We start from the raw sequence: 20027 nt of genomic DNA, 5'->3' as shown, positions 1-20027 counted from the left end.
ATACAGTAGCAGTGAACAAATTGAAAATGAAAATTCCATATATAATAGCATCAAGAAGAATACAACTCTTAGGGATAAATTTAACAAAAAACATGAAGTGTAAAACTTACGAGAGCCTAAAGCATTGTTGAAATAAATTTAAGGAGGGGCGCCTGGGTGGCGCAGTCGGTTAAGCGTCCGACTTCAGCCAGGTCACGATCTTGCGGTCTGTGAGTTCGAGCCCCGCGTCGGGCTCTGGGCTGATGGCTCAGAGCCTGGAGCCTGTTTCTGATTCTGTGTCTCCCTCTCTCTCTGCCCTTCCCCCGTTCATGCTCTGTCTCTCTCTATCCCAAAAATAAATAAACGTTGAAAAAAAAATTTAAAAAAAAAAAAGAAATAAATTTAAGGAAACCTAAATAAATGGACACACCATGTTCATGGATCAGAAGTGTTAATATTATTAAAATGGCAGTACTCCCCAAATTGTTCTAAAGATGCAGTGCAAAGTCTTTCACCATCCCAGCTCCCTTTCTTTGCAGAAATTGACACAATGGTCCTAAAATCCACATGGGAATGCAAGGGAAGCGGATATCCAAAAGAATCTTGAAAAAGAACACAAGTGGAGGACTCACACTTTGATTTCAAAACTTTGTACAAAGCTCCTGTAATCAAGAGAGTGTGGTGCTGGCCTAAAGACACACATATAGGTCAGTGGAATAGAATTGAGAGCCCAGAAGTAAATTGTCACACTTAGAGTCAGTTCGCTTTTGACAGGGGTGCCAAGACAATTTAATGGGGGAAAGAATAGTCATTTCAACAAATGGTACAGGAACAACTGGATATCCACATGCAAAAGAACGAAATTGGACCCCTACCTCACACCACAGACAGAAGTCAAAAAGGATCAAAGACTTGGATGCAAAAGCTAAAACTATAAAACTTTGAGAAGGAAACAATCGTAAATCTTTGTGATGTTGAGGTAGATAGTGGTTTCTAATCTACAGCAAAAGCACAAACAACAACAAAAAAAATTGACTGGACTTCCTCAATATTAAAAACTTCTGTGCAGCAAAGGACACTCACAAAAGCAAAAAGGTAACCCAAAGAATGGGAGAACATTTTTGTAAATCTCATGTCTCAGAGGGAACTTGCATCTAGACCTTGTATCTAGAATATATAAATAATTCTTACAACTCAATTGCAAAAAGACAAATAATCCAACTTAAGAATGGACAAGGGATCTGAGTAGACTTTTCTCCAAAGAAGATAGACAGATGGCCCATGAAAATATGCTCAGCATCATTAGCCATCAGGGAAATGTAAATCAAAACAATGAGATACTACTTCATACCCACTGGAATGGCTAACCAAAAAGACAGATAATAACAAGGCCTGGTGAGGATGTGGAGGAATTGGTAGACTATGAAATGGAGCAGCTGCTGTGGAAAAGTCTGGCAGTTAAACATAGAGTTACCATGTGAGCCAGCTAATACCTGCCTGCCCAAGAGAGATGAAAACACACGTGCACCCAAAAACTTGCTCCCAGATGTTCATAGCAGCTTTGTTCATAATAGCCAAAAGGTAGAAACAACGCAAATGTCCATCAACTAATGAGTGGATAAATAAAATGTGTTCTATCTATGCAAGGGGACATTGCGTGGCAATTCAAAGAAACGACGTACTGACTCCTGCTGCAACATGATGGCCCCTGAACCCCTTAGGCTGGGTGAAAGAAGCCAGTGAAAAAGGACCTTGTTATTCCTTTTATATGAGATGCCCAGAATAGGCCAATCCATAGAGAGAGTTAGGTTAGTGATGGCCGAGAGGCTGGGGGAGCTGGGAGTTGGTGGGGGGTGGGGTGGGGTTGAACATGTTCTATAATTGATTGTGGTGATGGATGTGCAACTCCGTGTACTAAAAGCCACTGAATTGTACTACAGTGTGTGAACCATATGGTATGTGATTATTTATCTCCGTAAACTGTTGAATGCCATCCCCTCTCCCCCACCAAGGACCTAGTCCCCTGTAGGCTAAGTCTGTGACTTAGGAAACTCTTACCTGTTTTGTAACAGCTGGCGCTGGGCAGAGATGCCACCTGCATCTGCCACTGAGCTCTTGGCCTCTTTTTCTGGGTCTCAGAGCATGGAAGGACCCCCTAGAAAATTTTAATTCCAACCCAGTTGCATTTTGGTTCAGGTAAACAGTTCTGGAACCCTGCTGTGAACCAGGCACCAAACAAACTGGGTACTCTCTTGAAAAACAGGGGCTGTGGATTTGGATGGGCTCGGTGATACTGAGCTGGCTATTCCTGTGGGTCTTTCCAAGGTGGATTTTTCTTATCAGTGAAGTGAGGGTCGACCCCCTGGGATTGTAGTGTGAATTAGGCGAACGAGAAGGGGCCTGGTATCCAAAAGGCAGAAGATGAACATCCCTCTGCCGCGCTGCTGGAGCAAGAGCAGAGACAAGTGACACCTGACCACAGAGAGCCTGAGGTCCAGCCTTAACCAGCACTAGCTAACTAGCGCCCGGTGAGAAGCAGCAGGAAGGGGATACCAGACACCCTCCTGGCTCAGCGGTGTGGGTGCGGAACCAGGGACCCCTCCCTGAGGAAGGGGCCGCGAGAGTAGGAGGATCCCCTTGTCACATGTTGCATTTACTTCGTATTGTGAATAATCAGGTACATGATGTGAAGTCACAAGGGTAAATGGTGAAAGATAAACCTTTTCCTCATCTCTCTTCCCTAGAGGCACCTGCTGGGGGGAATTCTAGGGTATTCTACCCGCAGCCGAGCAAATGTGTGTCTCTGTAGGAGAACTGCTGTCAGTGGGGCAGGTTTGACATATTTCCCTGCTGGTGCTTGGGGACAGACGGCTCGGGCTAGGGTGTCACTCATGCCGCCTCTGTGCCTTGCAGTCACATTCGGCTCGGTTTGCCGTGGGTCCCACCAGCAGGAATGCTGGCTCCACTTCCCCTTCAGGTCCCCTGGAGGGCGGGGTGCCCCCACGGAGGGGTCCTGCCAGGTCCTTGCCCGACCCAGCGCCCCTCTCTCCCCACGTGCGTGCTCCCCGGGGTCTCCTGCCGCCTCTCGCTGCAGCTCCTGCCACCCTTGTGGGCCTGTCCGTGGCCTTGCTTGGGTGGAGCTCCTCCAAGGTAGCTTTCTGAGAAAAGAAGTGTCGAGCGCCAGGGAGAGTCAGGCGTGGCAGCCCCTGCCTTCATGTTACCTTCATAAGTAATTGGTAGTTGAGCTGGATAAGGAGTTGGAAAAGGAAGTCATTTTTCCTTTGCAATTTTGAAGGATTGCTTTGTACTGTTCTGGCCTCCTGAGTTGCTGTTGGGAAATCCAAAACCTTGCTGATGTCTGATTCTCTGTGTCCTTTTTCCTTCTCCCCCTTTTCGGAGAGCTCCCAGGACCTGAAGTTTCACGACTGCCTGGTGTGTGTCTGGGTTCATCCATCCTGTTGGCTCATGGTGTGTCCTTCTGTGTGGAGATGTTCTCTTGAACATCAGGAGTTTCTTGACATCTTTCATTTTTCCTCTGTTCTCTTGTTCTGACACTCCTGGCACTTGGCCCCTGGAGCACTTGGTCTGTCCCTTTTCGCTCTTGGGCCTGTTTTCCATTTCTTTGTCTTTCTGCTTCCGTTTCTAGGAAGTCTCCTCTACCTTGGCTTCTTTCTGTTGATTCGTTTGTTCGTTTCTCCGGTCATATTTTTAATTTCCAAGAACTCTTTTTGCCGCCTGGATGGTTCTTTAACAATAAGTGTGTAGTCGTCTGTTGATTTGCTGGTGTAATCTTTGATTTCTCTGAGGATATTATGGGTGTCTGTCTTTTTTCTTTCCTTTTTTTTTCCTTGCTCAGGCTGTTTCCTCCCAGTTGCTTTTTTTCTGCTACTTTCCTTTGGTCTCTCCATTTGAAGGCCTCTGTCCTCAGCCGCCCGGTGACCTTTGGCGGCCTGCTCATGATTGTTAGCAGGGGCTAAAAGCTGCCTGAGAGCCCCGTTTCTGACCTGCATGGTGGCTGATGCACGTGCCATTTGTTGGGGAACCTCAGCGTCAATATCCTGAGGTTTTCCCTCTTGAGCTGGGTCACGTCTCCGAGGAGAGGAAGGGCCGGCTGCTGTGTGATAGGAGCAGGGTGGGGTAAGGGGACAGGACGCATGGGCTTACTTAACCTTCCTCCACCATTCTTTTTTCAACGTTTTTATTTATTTTTGAGAGAGAGAGAGACAGAGCATGAACAGGGGAGGGGCAGAGAGAGAGGGAGACACAGAATCGGAAACAGGCTCCAGGCTCTGAGCCATCAGCCCAGAGCCTGATGCGGGGCTCGACCTCACGGACCATGAGATCGTGACCTGGCTGAAGTCGGACGCTTAACCGACTGCGCCACCCAGGCGCCCCTTCCTCCACCATTCTTGACAAGGTGCCCAGGCCCTCGGCTCTGCCTCATATCCTCCAATGTAGACCCTGGGCTTTACCGTCTCCAGAGAGTAAACCGTCTTCAGGAGAGGGCAGGAGGGGGGCGGTCCCTAGCTGTACGAAAAGCCGTTCAGCCCTAGGCACTGGGGACCTGGAGCCACGGTTCCCTGGCCTCTGGTGCATTCTGTAGGAGGAAACCAGTGGGTATGCACCCTTCCCACTCCCAGATAGAGGCCTTCTCATCAGATGGTGTGAGCTGCCTTCTGGCTTCCACAGTGATGTTGCCGTGGTCTCCTCTCCTGGTCTCTCTGTCCTAGGGGCTTTAGAGCCTTAAGAACAACAAAAAACTCTTCACTCAAGTTTCGGTGGGATTTCAGGAGGAAGGAAAATTAGACACATAATCCAGCCACGAGCAGGCTTTGCACAGGTCAGCCCAAGGAGAAGGGTGTTCAGGTGGGGGTGTCTCAGGGAAGACGTGCTCCAAGGGAGGGGGGGGCGGTGCTTGGATTCTTTGGGAACAAAGAGGAGGCAGTTGGGCTGGAGTTAAAAGATTCAGGAGGCGGAGGACTGACTGATGGGCAATCTGGCTGGAAAAGGCAGGCTGCACTGCAGAGAGGGTCTGCAGGAAGGAAAGCTTACCTGTGGGTGGGGGGGAGAGTGGGGGTGTGTTAAGAGGAGAGTGAAATAATGCGAGCATTTAGGGAGACGATCGCTAGTATATAGCATGGCACGGATCAGTAGGTAAAGCTAACCAAGGTTAGTGGTTGGTCACGGTTAGTAGGCTTTTGCAGTAGTTGAAGTAACATGAGGGGGATGATCTAGGGTGTGTTAGTAGAAGTGAAAGGAAGGAGGACATGGGGCTTTAAGAGAATTGACAGGCCTCCTTGACCGGATGGTGGGTGAAGGAGAGGGAAGAGCTGAAGATGGTCCCCCAACTGAAGCCCGAGTTTCTGGGAAAGACAGGAAGAGGTGTTTGGTTTGGGCTTTGGGGGTGTGTGTCATTTGGGGGAGCAGGAAGAGGGCGGGGGGGGGTAAGTTGTGTTCTAGAATAGATGTTTGATGTGTACATCCAGTAGCTTTTAAGTCCTCACACTTCAACCTGCACATGCCTATGTTGGTTAAGAAGAGAGGGAGGGGAAGAACAGGCCTCAAGGATACGAACGAAGGAATCGGTCGGAACAAAAGAATAATTTTCATGTTGTTAAATGAGATTATCGAAAGAATTTTTATTTTGATATTCTCACAGGTTAATAGGTGTTGCAGAGTGGCTTCTGAACTTCACTTTTTTTTTTTAATTTAAAAATATTTTTAAGTTTATTTTGAGAGAGTGAGTGAGCACAGGAGGGGCAGAGAGAGATAGAGAGAGAGAGAGGGAGAGAGAGAGAGAGAGAGAGAGAGAGAGAGAGGGAGGGAGAGAGAGAGAGAGAATCCCAAACAGCCATCAGTGCAGAGCCCAGTGTGGAGCTAAATCTCACAAACCGTGAGATAATGACCTGAGCCGGAACCGAGAGTCAGATGCTTAATTGACTGAACCCCCGAGGCGCCCCCGGCTTCTGAATTTCCTTAAGACGTGGAGAGAGTGCCAAATTCATTTCTTCCTTAGCTCACCCTCATGTTTTAACTGAATCAAGCCCTTGGACATCAGGCTTTTACAAATGAAAGAGGCCTGTTTATTTGAGTTCTGTAGCCAAAAGGGAAAATGGAGAAGGGGCATCATTCTCTCAGCCACCCCCACCTGTCTCTGCATCAAGGTGGCATACTTGGGCCATCTCGGTGCTCTTTCGGCGATGGCTCCGGGAGGGGAGAAGAGGGCCCTGATCGTCGAGGTTGCCGATTTCTGTGGTATACAGCTGCCCCCTGTGACCGACCGCAGCCTCCCAGTGCTATGCCGCTGAGCACAGAGTTGGACAGAAGCAGAGGCGAGGAGCCAGCGGGCACGAGCCGCACCTCCTGCGTGTGGCTCGTGGTGGGTTCTCGATGACGTGATGTGGCTGGGCAGGCGGACCCTGTTTCTCAGGTCGTCTGGTTATAAGGAGGCTATTGGCGTCAAGGCATGCTTCAGAGTGTCATCTCCATGAACAGCCCCGGCCCCGACTGGGCCTTGGCTGTCCTCTGGCTCTCCCTTCACGACCCCTCCCTTGCCACCTCCGTCCATCAGAAGCAGGTCCAGCCTCGCAGTCCAGCTTGTAGTACTGGAAGCTGACAGTTATAATAATAAAGACTGCTTATATACCAGGCACCGCTCTGAGACTTCACCAGCATTAACTCATTTGATCTTTGTAACAACCCTACGTGCCATTGCCGTCGCTATGATAAGAAACTGATGGCCAGAGGTTAAGCAACTTGCGTAGAGTCAGTGAGCTTGGTGGAGCCCTGATCTGAACTCAGGCAGTTGGACCCCTGGCATCTTAACCAGTGTTACCCCTGCCTCTGATGTGATGCCAGCATCTGAGAACTCTCCTGACATGTTTCTTTCCTCCTAAGACCCAGTCGGGCCCTCAGCACTGCTGGCTCGGTGGGGTGAAATACAAATAAAATACAGGATGCCCAGTTAAATGTAAGTTTCAGGTAAACAACAAACAATTTTGTAGTGTGCCCCAAATATTGCATGAAATACACTTTGAAAAAAATGCTATTTATCTGAAAATCAGATTTTAACTGAACAGCCACCCTCAGCTGGTTTTATGTTGGTTGAGAACTGAGTCGGGGGTGTGGGAGGGGATTGAAGTTCTCGGTCTTGCTGTTCGCTGGTTCTTTGGCCAGGTTGTGCTGAGGGCTCCATGTCTCTGATCTCTGGTACATTGTAACGTAAAACATACTCATTGTCGAAACTCCAAACATGTTTAACTTTTGCTGTTTTTCCTCTAAAGAAAGAATATGAAGACAGCATTTTGTAGGCACATGACAAAATACAGGTGTAAAACTGTATGCTTCCCCATTTTCTGAGAACAGGTGGTCATAACAGAAGTTCAAGAAGTGTCGTACAGTCAGGCTAACATTTTGCTCTTCCAAAAGTCACGTGACCCAAACCAACTCATTCAGAAAACTCCCTGAGTTCTTTTGAAACTCTCTCAGAGGGAAATGCCACTGCTTCGTCTAGTCTGTATCTTTGGCCGCTCCGACTGGCCAGGCGTTTTTCTTAAAGTTGAGTATCACTCATCTGTGGTGCAGCTTGGACTCATTATTCTGGTTCTTGCAGCAGCTGCTGCTCACAGGGAGTTTGGGTGTGAACAGGGAGTCCTGCCGTCTGCAGAGTTGTCTTCCTGGGCTGCTACTCTTCCGGTCGTGTCTCCTGGAATGTGGTGTCCGGGCTTCTCAGCCTGGAGAGCCACAGGGCAAGAGCTAGTGGTCATTTCAGGCCTTGGCCGGGTCAGCGCATCAGGTTAGTGGGCGATACTGGGTCTCGACCACCTGCATATTGTAGGGACTGTCCCAGCAAATGTAGGTGCTTCAGTCTCAGAGGAGGGAGGTGCTCCGTTTCCACTTCAAGGCCAGTCTTTCACCTGTGCCACGGAACCCTTCCCTGAGCCTGCTCGTTTCTTACCGCCCACCCCACGTCCTCACTCTCTCCTCTTCCTAGAGCTTGCTAACTACTCTGCCCTGCAGGAAGATAACTGCCACGCCTATAATAGAGAATGGATTCATATCTGATATATGTAAAGCCTTATTACAACTCAGAGGAAGACAAGCAATCCAGCAGAAAAAGGGGCAAATGATATGAACAGGCAATCCATAAAAGAAAAAGCCTGAAAATATGTCAGCAACCTTGAGAAAATATCCAGCTTGCCTAATAATCAGGGAAATGGTTTTCTGCCCATGAGGTTGACAAAAATACAAGTCTGACAGTAGAAGACTTGGTAGAGATGCGGGGAAATAGAAATTCTGTTGTGCTTCCGGCAGCTGCATGAATTATTGGGACAACCGCTATGGAGAACTGTTGGGCAGTATTGATGTTTAGAAAGTGCCTGCAATCTGAGGCAGGAGTTCCAATTCTAGGTGTAGGCCCTGGAGAAATTCCTGCGTGTTTTATATATGGATTCAGGGTTATTCATTTTTAACATTTTAATTGACATTATTATGGCTTTTTTCAAACATACATAAAAAATGGAGCAAATAGTACAGTGAATTTCAGGTACCAGTCCCTCAGTTTCAATAGTGATCCATTTGTCAATCTATACATCACAGTTGTTTTTTTTTTTAATTTTTTTTTTTAACGTTTTATTTATTTTTGAGACAGAGAGAGACAGAGCATGAACGGGGAAGGGGCAGAGAGAGAGGGAGACACAGAATCGGAAGCAGGCTCCAGGCTCTGAGCCATCAGCCCAGAGCCCGACGTGGGGCTCGAACTCAGGGACCGCGAGATCGTGACCTGAGCCGAAGTCGGACGCTTCACCGACTGAGCCACCCAGGCGCCCCTATACATCACAGTTTTAATAGCTAAAATTTGGAGACCACCCCTGTGTCCCTCATTTGGGCATGGATAAGCTGTGGTACATATACTATTATACAGCTGTTAAAATTAACCATTTAGATCTACTTGTACCAGTGTGGAAAGATTCCAAACAAGTTGGATGAAAAAGGTGAGTTAAAAAATGACAGTGTATCATTTATGGAAAAATTAAAACACAAGTGTATGATCTGGGCACACATGTGTCTAATCAGTGTAAAATCCACAAAGGGGAGCACCCCCCCCCCAGTACCTGGCTGGTAGCCTCTAGGGATCAGGGGAGGAGGAAAGGGGTGGGGGGCTAGACTGGAAGAACCTCAAAAGAAATTGCAGCTGTTCATAGAGTGTGCTTTTCCTCTTACTAAATTTAACCGTAATTTTATCAAAAGAACACATGTGGACACTTGGGAAAGTCAGATTGTGTCACGAGGCCTGTAAAACCCCACTAACTAAGTCCCCTGTCCGACCCGCCCTCCCGGATTGTCTTTCCAGAGACAAACCCTCTGCTCCTAGCTGCTTACGCCCTGTTTGCACAGAGCATTTGACTCCGTGTGGTGGGCTGGGCTTCTGCTGTGGAAGATCCAGCTGGCTTTTACCACCCACCCAGCCCCCCCACGTGTACCCGTTTTCCCGGTCTCCATTCCCAGCGTGGTTAGGCGACCATTTTTGTTAAAGTACATTTTTAGCTTTTACAGTATTAAAATCAAGTAAATATTCACATTGGTGAACCCCAAATGTACACATGGTAACATTTTCTTGTGTGACTTCTCCATTTCCTGGAGTTACTATTTACCTTCTTTTTCATACCTAAATTGTAAATTGCCATCTCCTCTCCATTCTTTCAGGGACTGGAGGCAACGCAGCCTGGTTTTTTTTTTTGGTTACTTAACCCTCCCCTTTCCTGCCCTCTCTTGGAACTCCCCTCCCTCTGCTGATGTCTCAGGCGGTGGCTCTCTGGGCTCTGTCACCATCTTCCAGAGAACTCTCCTCACCTCCTTCTGTGCCGGCTCCCAGGTTCCTCATCTTGGTTTATTTACTTCCCTGTCTTGTTAGTGCCCCTCTCCCAGGAGCTTCCCCAGCACCAGGGCTCCTGGGCAGTGAACTTGCCTTGGCCAGGCGTGCCTTAAAAGGTCTTTATTTTGCCCTCACACTCGATTGGTAGTTTAACTGGGTGGAGCGTTCTAGGTTGGAGGACATCTTCCCTCAAAAGTAGCCCCAGGCGCAGTGTCACTGTTGAAGACCTTCTCCTCCTTTTCCAAAGTGTAGTAGCCTGAGGGATGGCCCCCAAAGATCTCCAGGTCCTCATCCCTAGAACCTGTAGGTGGCACCTTATAAGGAAAAGGGGTCTTTGCAGAGGCGATGAAGTGAAGGACCTTGACATGAGGTGATCCCGGATTATCCAGGGACCCTGAATGCCATCACACGTGTCCTCAGGAGAGAGAGGCATGAGGCTACACTTGGCAGGGAAGACCAAGTGACCACAGAGGCCGAGACTGGAGGGATATGGCCACAACAGAGGCAGGTGGCAGGGGCTGCAAGCTGGGGGCTGTGGGGTAGGACACCCCCCCCCCCCCCACGGCCAGCCCTCTGGGGGAGCACGGTCCTGCCAGCACCTCGATTTGGGCCCATGAAACTGATGCTGAACTTTTCTGGCCTCCCAAACGAAAAGGGAATACATCTTTGTTGCTTTAAGCCACCAAGGCTGCAGTGATTTGTGACGGTCTGGCCAGCAAACTCATGCGGGAAGCTGGTGGAGCCTTTCCGGTCCCTTTGCCAGCTGTGACTTGTGTCGCGCTGGCACCTCAGAGTGCCCTTGCCACCGCCACCGAAATGCACGTCCCTGGCCCCGGGACTGCCATGTGCCGGTCTTCCTGTTATGCTTTCTGGGCGATGTCCTCGACTGTCTTCTCCTTCTTCTATTTATTATGGTTAAAAATGTCTGCAACTCTATTTTTAATTTCCTAGAGCTCTTCCTCGTTGCCTTTAAAATAGCTGCCGCCTCTCAATGCGATAGCTTCTCTTACTTCTCAGAGATTAATTATAGTTTTTTTTCCTAACTATCTGCTCTCCATATTACCAGAGTTCCCTGTTTTTTATTCCCCATTTGTCTTGGTGAATTTGGGGCGATCCCCTCAAATAGCTGGGGATCTTGGCTGTCCATTCATGCTGAAGACTGAGTTGGATGTGGGTTGGAAAACCTGAGCACGGCGGGGCTCGAGGGCCACCGGCCTTGGAGGGGAGACTGAGGCAGCCGCTTCCCGGGTGCCCACTAAGTGCTGGTGGCTGCAGCCCCGCCCTGGGCTGCTGGTTTCCTAGAGAGGGGTCCTCGCTGCCTGCTGCCTCATCAGCCTGGAAGCCACTTTGTGGAAGGGGAGGGGTTTGCAGCATCCCTGTGCTGCCTGGCCTCCCTTCCCCCGTTCCCTGGGCTCTGTCTGCCTCCCTGCCCCCAGGTGAAGCCTCTGCAGGGCCTGGTGGCCAGAGCATCTGGCTTGCCTGGGTCTCACTTCCTGGGGTTCCACACCCGTGTCCTAGGGGCACAGGGAACCATCATGGGGTGGGGGGGAGTTTGGGAAAACTCAGGACTTGACCACAGGGGACTCGGGACCGCATGGCCCTCACAGGGGCCACGAGTGTTGCTCTTCCTCACCGGTCTTTACCTACAGCCGCTTCTGTTCTTTAACTTGGCATCACCACCGTTCATCCCGCTTTTAAAACAGGAGCCAAGAGTCCTCCTTACCTGCGGCTGCCGCCCCTCATCTGAAAGGTGCTGGCCGTCCGATGGCGCCACGTTTCTTAGTTCGGTTCTCACGATCTCTTGCCTACATTAGAACATCTTCCTCATTGTTTGCTACCTTCTAGCCTTGCCTCCTCAGATCCAGCTTCCTCACAACGACCCGAGTGGTCCCTGTACATTGCAAGTCTCTTTCCCTTGCCTGGTTTCTTTGGTGGCACCTCCTGACCTTGGAGATATAGTCCACGCCCCTTGCCGTGCACGCGAGCCCCTGACCTGGCGTCAGAGTCCACGTGTCTGCCCTTGGTCTCCCCTGAGCACCTTCACCCTGGCCTCTGGCCTCAGTGGACATCCACTAGGCTGGCTGCTCCTTTGCCTTGGCTCCAGCTGCCCCACACCTGAACCACCTCCCCCTCCTCCTCATCCTTGAAGACTTGGCCCGGTGTCCCTCCGGAGGTCTTCCTGCTCACTGGTCGTGCTGGCACTGCTCACTGCTCGTGTTTGCTGCCTCCCACTCGGCCCTCCCTGGTGGGGGCGCTGATCACGATCCCAAACAGCTCCAAGCTCTCAGGGCCCTGCTGCGGCCTCTGTTAGGATGAGCAGGTGAGAGAAGGGGACATCTTTAACAACCGGTGCTCCCCGGTCCTTGGTTTTAGGGTCTCTATAGGTTCTGGCCATTAGTGGGGAACCTGGGTCTGTTAGTTTCCGAGGGCTGTCATAGCAAAGTCCCCAAACATATAACAAAGATTTATTATTTCACGGTTTTGGAGGCCAGAAGTCCAAAATCAATGTCGGCAGGGCCTTGTTTTCTCTGAAAGCTGTAGGGGAGGATCTTTCCTTTATCTTCTAGCTTCTGGTACTTCCCAGCAATCCTTACAGATGCATCTTTCTGGACACATGGCCGTCTTCTCCCCGTGTGTCTTCACATGATTTTCCTCCTGTGTCTTTCTCTGTGTCCAAATTTCCCCTTTTTATGAGGACACCAAGCATATTGCCTTTAGGGCCCACCCTGGGGACCTCATTTTGACTAATTACCTCTGTAAAGACCCTGTTTCCAACTAAGGTCACATTCTGAGGTGCTGCGGGTTGGGACTTGCATAGATCTCCTTGGAGGACTCAGTTCAGCCCATACAGTGGCATCTACTTCCTGCCATCTTGGGATTAGGGTGAACTGGGTAAGCCCGTGGGGAGGAGGTCCTGCGTGACTCTCCAGCCGGAGTGCTGTGCTGTGAAGGGGTCAGGGAGCTTCCTGGACTGCCTGCATGCCTGCTCTGTTCTGGTGTCCCATCTCCCTGAAAAGCCACTATCCAGCCACTGTCCAGAATGGAGGCTTTAGTGCCGGTCGCCTTGCGCAGCCCTCCTGGTTCCCACCTTTTTCTGACCTTGCCCTTTTAACTAAACATCCTTGTCAACACTTTGGGCTCTAATCTGTGTGTAAGGGGCACTTGTATGTCCCGCTGACTTGTGTGTGCTGATCCTAGTGGGGACCAGGCCGCATTAATCTTTGTCTCAGCATTCCAAAATGTTGCTGGAAACTCTTGTGACCTATTCATTCGTTCGTTTGTTCATTCATTCCCGAGACATTTAATCTCGGTGTCCGGCACAGTATAGAGTGCTAGGGAAACAGTGAAGGACAAAATAGACTGAGGATCCTGTCCCCAAGGTCCTTAGAATGTCTTGTGGGGTGGGTGAACGAATCATTACAACATTAACTGCTCCTTTCCGAGGACAGATGTGACCTCACCCACATCCTCCACAGACAGGACAGTAGGGTGTGGCAAGAACAATGACAGATCTTTCCCAGGGTGGGTATTGAGCTCGCCAAGGAGGTTGGGTGTCCAGGAATGCCTTTCTGAGTGAGTCTAAAGGATGTGGAGAAATCAGGGCAAGTGGCCTTCTGACGTTCTGGTACCTGGGCAAGCAGGTCGGCCGTAGCTCTCCTTTTGCACCAGGGGGCAGTGTTCAACCTGCAAGTGTCCCTGCCCTTGACCGAGGCTGGGACAGGGCAGCCACTGTGTCGCCAGTTTGCCCCCTCCTCATCCCTGTCCTTCCCCGCTGTTGCCCTGCAGGCCCAGACCCCTTGCTCACCTCCTTTCTCTGAGCCTGCTCCGTCCCCCTGCCCACAAATCCCAGCAGCCCACACAGTGCCATTTGTCCCAGTGTGGCTGTTTCACCTTCTCCCCTCTGCCTGCTGCCTTAAATCAGGGGCTGTGGGGGTTTTGTGGAGCCTTGTCGGCTGGTTCTGAACCACAGTGGCCTCTCAGGGTAGGAGCCGGCTGTGCGGCCCCAGGCCACGTGCTGTTTTTACTCCTGTCTCTGTCTTTGGTATTCTCGCTTTCCTTTCTTCTTCATCTGTCACCTTCACTGTCTTCCTGTCCTCCCTTCCGCTCCCCCTACCCAGATGTCTCAGCCTTAGTCAAGCCTCTCTCGGGCGCTTCAATACCAGCTGCTGCTGCCTGCAAAGTCCAACGGAGTCCTTTCCTTTCATCTGTCTCTGTTGGCCGCCAGCCCTGGGGCCCCGTTGGACACGTTGAGGACAGTGCAGAGCTGCTTGGAGAGAAAACTCCCCAAGAGCAGCCCCACCCATCAGAGGCTCGCTTCTGCTACGGCTGGAGTCCACTGCCAAGAACTCCTTCCTTCTGGTTTTGACCTGCTTTTGCTGGCACTGCTGAGGCCAGCTGGGGGCCCAGGAAGGAGCACGATGATGGTACTGGTGCTGGGAGGGTCGGGAGAGTAGATGGATGGGGATCTTGTTAGTTACTTTGGAGATTCCTGAGGCCTGTTTCTGGGCCGCTGTCCTTTCTCCTCACTCCCTCTGGCTGCCCTCCTACACACCTCTGACCTGGATGTGCTAAGGGGCTTGGGAACTGGGGGTGGGCAGTCCAGACCGTGGGCTTGCTTCTAAGACTGCCATCAGCCAGGTACTCCCAAAGCAGGGCCATGGCTTTCCCTTCCGAATGTGCCTCCCTTTCCAACTGCCCACAGCTGTCCTCTGAGGCTGCAGGAGGTGCTGTGTAAAGAACAGGGATATTTAGGGTGGACGCAGTACAGATCCTTGAAGGAACGTTCCGGGGCCTGACACTTGGGCCGCAGCAGGCTCCTCTGGCTGGGAGCGCACACACCCTGAGCACAGTGGTCATATTGTCTGGACCACAGTTTGGACGATGATAGCTCGACACCAGAATTTTGTGCTGCTCAGGGTTGCAAGAGGCAGCTTGGGAGATGTAGTTTTGGTCGGAAGTCGTGGGACTTCAGATGTCTAGGGACATTTTGATGATTTATTGGAGTAAGTGAAGCTGTCCTAGCTTATCGGGGACACATGATTGCTGGCGCTGTTAGCCTGCCCTCGGGGGCGGGGGGGGAGTGCAAAGCCACTGGCTTCCCTGCAGGAAGTTCAGGCCAGTGACACAGTTTTTATCAGGAGTCGGTTTTTTGGTTTTTGGTTTCCAAGCACCTGTCACACTGTGCCTCTGATAAAGGCCACAGCTTACTTCGCTAGTTGGTCATGACACCATGTGCCCTGAGAGATCAGAGCTCCTGCTCTGGAGGGCAGCCTGCTGGGTGACCTGGGCTGTTACTTAATCCCACCTGCCTGCTTCCTTATCTGTACAAGGGAGCGATAAGGAGCCTATTACGTGAGTTAGCACTTGGAGAGCATCTGGTAAAGGCTAGAGGCTCCGCCGGGTTTGCTGGTCACCGTGTGTCCCCACCTGCCTGCACCGGCCTGGCACGTAGGTGGAGCGTGGTGAGTGCCGGGTGTCGTAGAAGCCAAGTGGGCAGGTCATCGAGATTGGGCAGAAGGTGTCCAGACCTTCCCCCTGCCTCCTTCCACAGGTTCTTTAGGCACCTTCCTGACTTGGTTGTTATCACTAGCTTCTGGAAGGGGAACACTGAGCGTATTGATGAGTGTTGGAGGAGAAATTGAAGCTCGGGGAGAAGTAGAAACCGTGGAGTCCTGCTGAGAGGCAGCGGGGAGAAAGCAGGTGTCCAGACACTCCTTGCTTCGCAGCGCCTCACGCTTGCCTGCAAGGCGTTGTTTACACGTCCCAAGTGAGAGTCAAAGCCGTCTTATTCCCCATCTCTAATGCACAACCCGAGGCCAAGGAAAGAGATCTGTCAGCTGGCATTTGCAAAAAATAGCAAACAGCCCTCTCTGGGACTGTCAGCTCTCTGGAGAGGAAACCAGGATGAGATCTTCGGGTGATGGTTGCTTTTCTCCTGCTCACCGTTTCTGTCCCCATCGCTGAGGTCAGAGAAGACTTTGCCCTGAGCATCACCAGCCCGGAGCAAGGCCCGCTGTGCTCTGGCAGCATCTGAGCGGCCTGTCCTCCTGAGGAGGCCCGCCCAGCGAGGCTGTCCTGTCGGGGCGAGCGCCTCCCTTGCTGAAGGGTTCCAGTTGTGTCAGGGAGGGTCTGCTGATGCGACACCACGGGGGCTTTCCAAGATGCTGAGTTTGGTTAACGAGGCCTTTGGAATCGGAGATTCTCAAACTGTCTATGACCTTGAGGATTTCTTGGTTACCATCCACCAACCAAAAACCCGTGGTGGGAGCCTGGCGCCAGCCCCACCCCACTCACCCGTGAGCAGCACTTCTGCACCTTTGCCTGTTCTCTGCCAGGTGTGAGGATGACAAGGAGGCCACCTGGAACAGTGCCTGAGGGAAGGCCTGCACTCTGGAGGCTGTTTGGGGGAGAGTGCCACTGTGAGAAGCTGGCACTCAGGTCACACTCTGTGACGCCAGGGTTTATCTCTGGGCGAGGGGCCCCGTGTCATGCCAGAGGCAGCCCCTGTGGGAGGGCTGCGGGAAGGGAGTTTGGTGCTCCGTGGCCTTCCCGCTGCCCTCCGCTCCCGCCCCAGGGGCTCTGCTTCTACTGGTGGGTCTTGCGGGTGCCTCCAGCAGCACAGCTTCCGGCCTCCACTTCCCCCAGCCCCAAGCACTGCACAGGGGCCTCTCCTCCCTCCAGGGGTGGGAGACGGGGCGAGATTCAGGGAGGAGTGGGAGTCTGCCCACTCAGCCCCTCCCTTTGGCCCGTCCCAGAACCCTCAAACTCAACATACCCAGAGAGGACTCCTCACACACATGACCCACGAGTGTCCCGCTTCGCAGAAGAGAGGGCTCTGCGAGGCAGCCGACCTCTGCCCTGCAGTTTCCCCCAGCTATAGTTGATTCTGGAAAGGCCTCAGGAAGCACCGGGCAGCTGACCCTGCACTCCCCTTCCCCCAGGGGTCAAGTCTGGGAGGAGAGTGGAATTTGACTAGGGGAAAGGCTGGGTGCTGAGTTAGCCGAGTTCTAAGAAGGGTGGAGATGTTCTGGGAATGAGGTAACTTTTTTTTTTTTTTTAAGTTTATTTATTTTGAGAGAGAGAGAGCGTGCACACAAATGAGGGAGGGGCAGAGAGAGAGGATCTCAAACAGGCCCCTGGCTGCCAGCACAGAGCCCGATGTGGGGCTTGAACTCACGAAACCGTGAGATCACGACCTGAGCTGAAACCAAGAGTCGGATGCTTAACCAACTAAGCCACCCAGGCGCCCCATGGGGTGACATTTTTTTATTCATCCCCGTGTCCTCCTGTCCCAAGCCTAGCATTGGGGGTGGTGGGGGGTGTCGGGGTCACATGTGACTCAGCTGTGAATGGAGCTGCACAGCTGTGTCTAGGCTCTGAGGGGAGCACGACTGGTGCCTTCTGTCCGGACTGGCCTCTCCGGACCCTGCCCCGCCTGCTCACCCATGTTTCTGTGCCTTTAACCTCCAGTGGCAGCAGGTCCTAATCACTCACGGCTGTCTGCTGTCCCCCTGCTGGCTCGTGTCCTGCCTCAGATCATCTGCCTTGCAATCTTTCCTGGCCCCAGGGGGTCAAGGGAGCGAGCTTGAGGCTGTGAATCACCTACTGCCTGCATGACCCAACCTCCCTGCCTCCCTTTGCCTTGGGCCCCACAGCCACCGTAGGCGTCCCTTACCCTGCTTTCAGTCTTGGCCACCACCTAGGCTTCCAGCACCCTGGTGCCTGAGCACTGTGTATGCCAGGGCCAGTGACCTCAGGCGGAGCAGCCGCTGGCCCGTGGCCTCCCTGGGCAGAAGCAGCTGTGGGCCCCTGGCTGGTGCAGAGTGAGTGCTGTGGGGAGGGCCCACTGCGACCCCCTGAGTGCGGGTCTAACTGCGCATGGGCCAGGTGCCCTGGGGCGGTGGGCCTGGTGCTGTGGAGGGGGCTCAGGGGCGTGGGTTGTGTGGGGCTGCATGGAGACGGTTCCTTCTTGTCCCCGTGCTCTTGTGGGAAGAAAGGATGGTGGGAAGATGGTGATCGCGGCCCAGCATTTACCGCCGGGCTCGGCGATCCCCAGGACGACCTGTCGAGGTTGGGAGTGGGGTGCCCGGTTTCACAGATGATGAAACGAGGCCTTGATTGTCCAGATCTCATGGCTTGTGGGGACCCTACTGGGGGGGCAGTCCCAGGCCTGTGGACTCCAGGCTTGAGCACTGGGCCGCCAGCAGCTAGACGGGGCTGCTCTCTACTCCTCTTTCTCCACTGCTCTGGCTTTGGCAAGAAGGCCCTGACCTTTCCTCTCTGTGAGCTTCTGCCTGGCTCTCTCCTGCACCCCAGGGCCTGATCTGCTTGGACATGGCTTCAGGGGCATCTGGAGGCTCCCGCCTAGATCCCGGCTCTGCATCTGTAAAGTAGAGCTGCCAGGGAAGGCCTGGCTGCAGCATCTGTGAGGATCCAACACGAGAATGTGTGTGGAATGGCCACCGAGGCCTGGGGGTTTTTCGGGCTCCCTGTGTCGTCACTGTGAGCTGGGAGGCGCTGGCACCCACTGTCCACCTAGCCTCCAGGGATCCCTTTCTGTCTCTGGAAAAGGGAGAGGGCAGTGTGAGGGGGCATTTAACACGAGGCAGTGGGTAAGTTCCTACATGGTAGGAGCAAACCCACCCAGGTGGGAGAAAAGATTGGGCCTCCCTGGAAACTTCTGGAGGTTTGTGACTGTTGGGGCCCGTGTCACCTGCTGTGAGGCTGCTCACCTGTAGACAGGTGAGGAAGACCCATAGCCTGTTCTCCCGGGCAATAGGTGCGGAAGGTGAGGTGGCCCCACCGTGCTGTGGGGAGAGGGCCCAGCCTCGTTCACTGGCAGCTCGTCTCACAGGACATCGCGGAGTTCTCTGTCTCCCTCGGGGAGACGGTTCGGGTGCTCTACTTAGCTTTTTTTCTGCAGAGATCTTCTCTCTCTCCTGTATGTCTTCATTGCGCCTCTAATTGTAAATAATACATCTCTGGTGGAGAAAGTATAGACTGGAGAAGCACAAGGAAGGAAAAAACCCAACACTGAGCCAATTCTAGAACATAGGAGTGAGCGATGTGCTGACAGAGCTCCTTCCAGTTGATTTCCTTGCCTAAAAAAAAAAAGCTTCATGAAATCATATTTTTACCTTTTAAATTTCTGTAGCATCACATTCTAGCATAAGCATTTCCTATGTCATCAGAGCTGTGCACTCATTTTTTTTAATGTTTATTTTTGAGAGAGAGAGAGAGAGAGAGAGAGAGAGAGAGAGAGAGAGAGTGCGCGCATGTAAGTAGAGGAAGGGTGGAGAGAGAGGGAGACACAGAATCCGAAGCAGGCTCCAGACTCTGAGCTGTCAGGCCAGAGCCCGATGTGGGGCCCGAACTCACGAACCATGAGATCATGACCTGAGCCGAAGTCAGACGCTTAGCCCACTGAGCCACTCAGGTGCCCTGAAACACTCATTTTTAATGGCTACATAATGTCTGTTTGTATAGATGTCTTCCTGTTGGATCCATAAGTGGTTTCTAATTATTTGCTACTGTAAATAATACTGTTTTGAGCATCTTTCTGCACCCATCTTGGTTCCCATTTTAGAATATTTCCTTGGGTTGGATTCCTAGAATGGTAACGACTGGGCCAAGGGGTGTAAGTATTTCAAAGGCTCCTGATAGGGTTTCCAGGGAGCTTTCCAGAGAGCTGCCCTGATCTCCAGACCTCACCTGCGGGTCTGTCTCCCATAGGCCTTACCAGTGCTGAACCTGATTATTGCACAACACTGTTGCTAATCTAATAGGCAAAGTGCCACCTCACTATTCTCTTCTGTCTGTGTTTTCTCCTGAGGTGAAACTGCTAAGGGTTCATTAACCGCTTCTGTTTACTGCTCTGTTGCCACGCTTGTCCTAAAGGAGCGTTTTGCCTCTTCTTGGCTTGACCCCGTGTGGTGGTTTGGGCTCTTTCTACGGGGCTTTGTCCCAGCTGCAGATCCGCCTGTGGCCGTGAGCAGAGCAGGCATTCGGTGCCCAGGACGAGGCGAGATTTGTACCTCAGGCCTGCTCTCTGGCGTGTATGCCGTCGATGGCCAAGGCGGTGGGTTCGTGAAGCTCTGCCAGGAAAGAGCTTCCCTCCCCGGGGGTTGGGGGGGGGGTGGTTATCTGAAGCAGATCTCAGAGGATCGGGCTGCTG

At 52.1% G+C, this 20027-nt stretch overlaps 1 protein-coding gene across 6 annotated transcripts in view; it reads left to right on the top strand.

The window, feature by feature from the left end:
- The window catches only part of PC (pyruvate carboxylase), a 102309-nt gene that overhangs the window by 58290 nt on the left and 23992 nt on the right, over nt 1-20027 (top strand). The window contains exon 1 of one of the 6 annotated variants that reach the window (XM_043581735.1): nt 15446-15466. The exons of the other annotated variants lie outside the window; for them this stretch is intronic. The gene's annotated coding sequence lies outside the window, so the exon portion shown is untranslated. Of the gene's footprint in view, nt 1-15445; nt 15467-20027 lie in introns of those variants that run through there. 6 annotated transcript variants of the gene reach the window in all.

The sequence above is a fragment of the Prionailurus bengalensis genome, chromosome D1 (genome assembly GCF_016509475.1).
Source record: "Prionailurus bengalensis isolate Pbe53 chromosome D1, Fcat_Pben_1.1_paternal_pri, whole genome shotgun sequence".
Classification (NCBI taxonomy): domain Eukaryota; kingdom Metazoa; phylum Chordata; class Mammalia; order Carnivora; family Felidae; genus Prionailurus; species Prionailurus bengalensis.
Note: the sequence above shows the minus strand (reverse complement) of the source record. Positions and strands in the feature narration are given on the sequence as shown.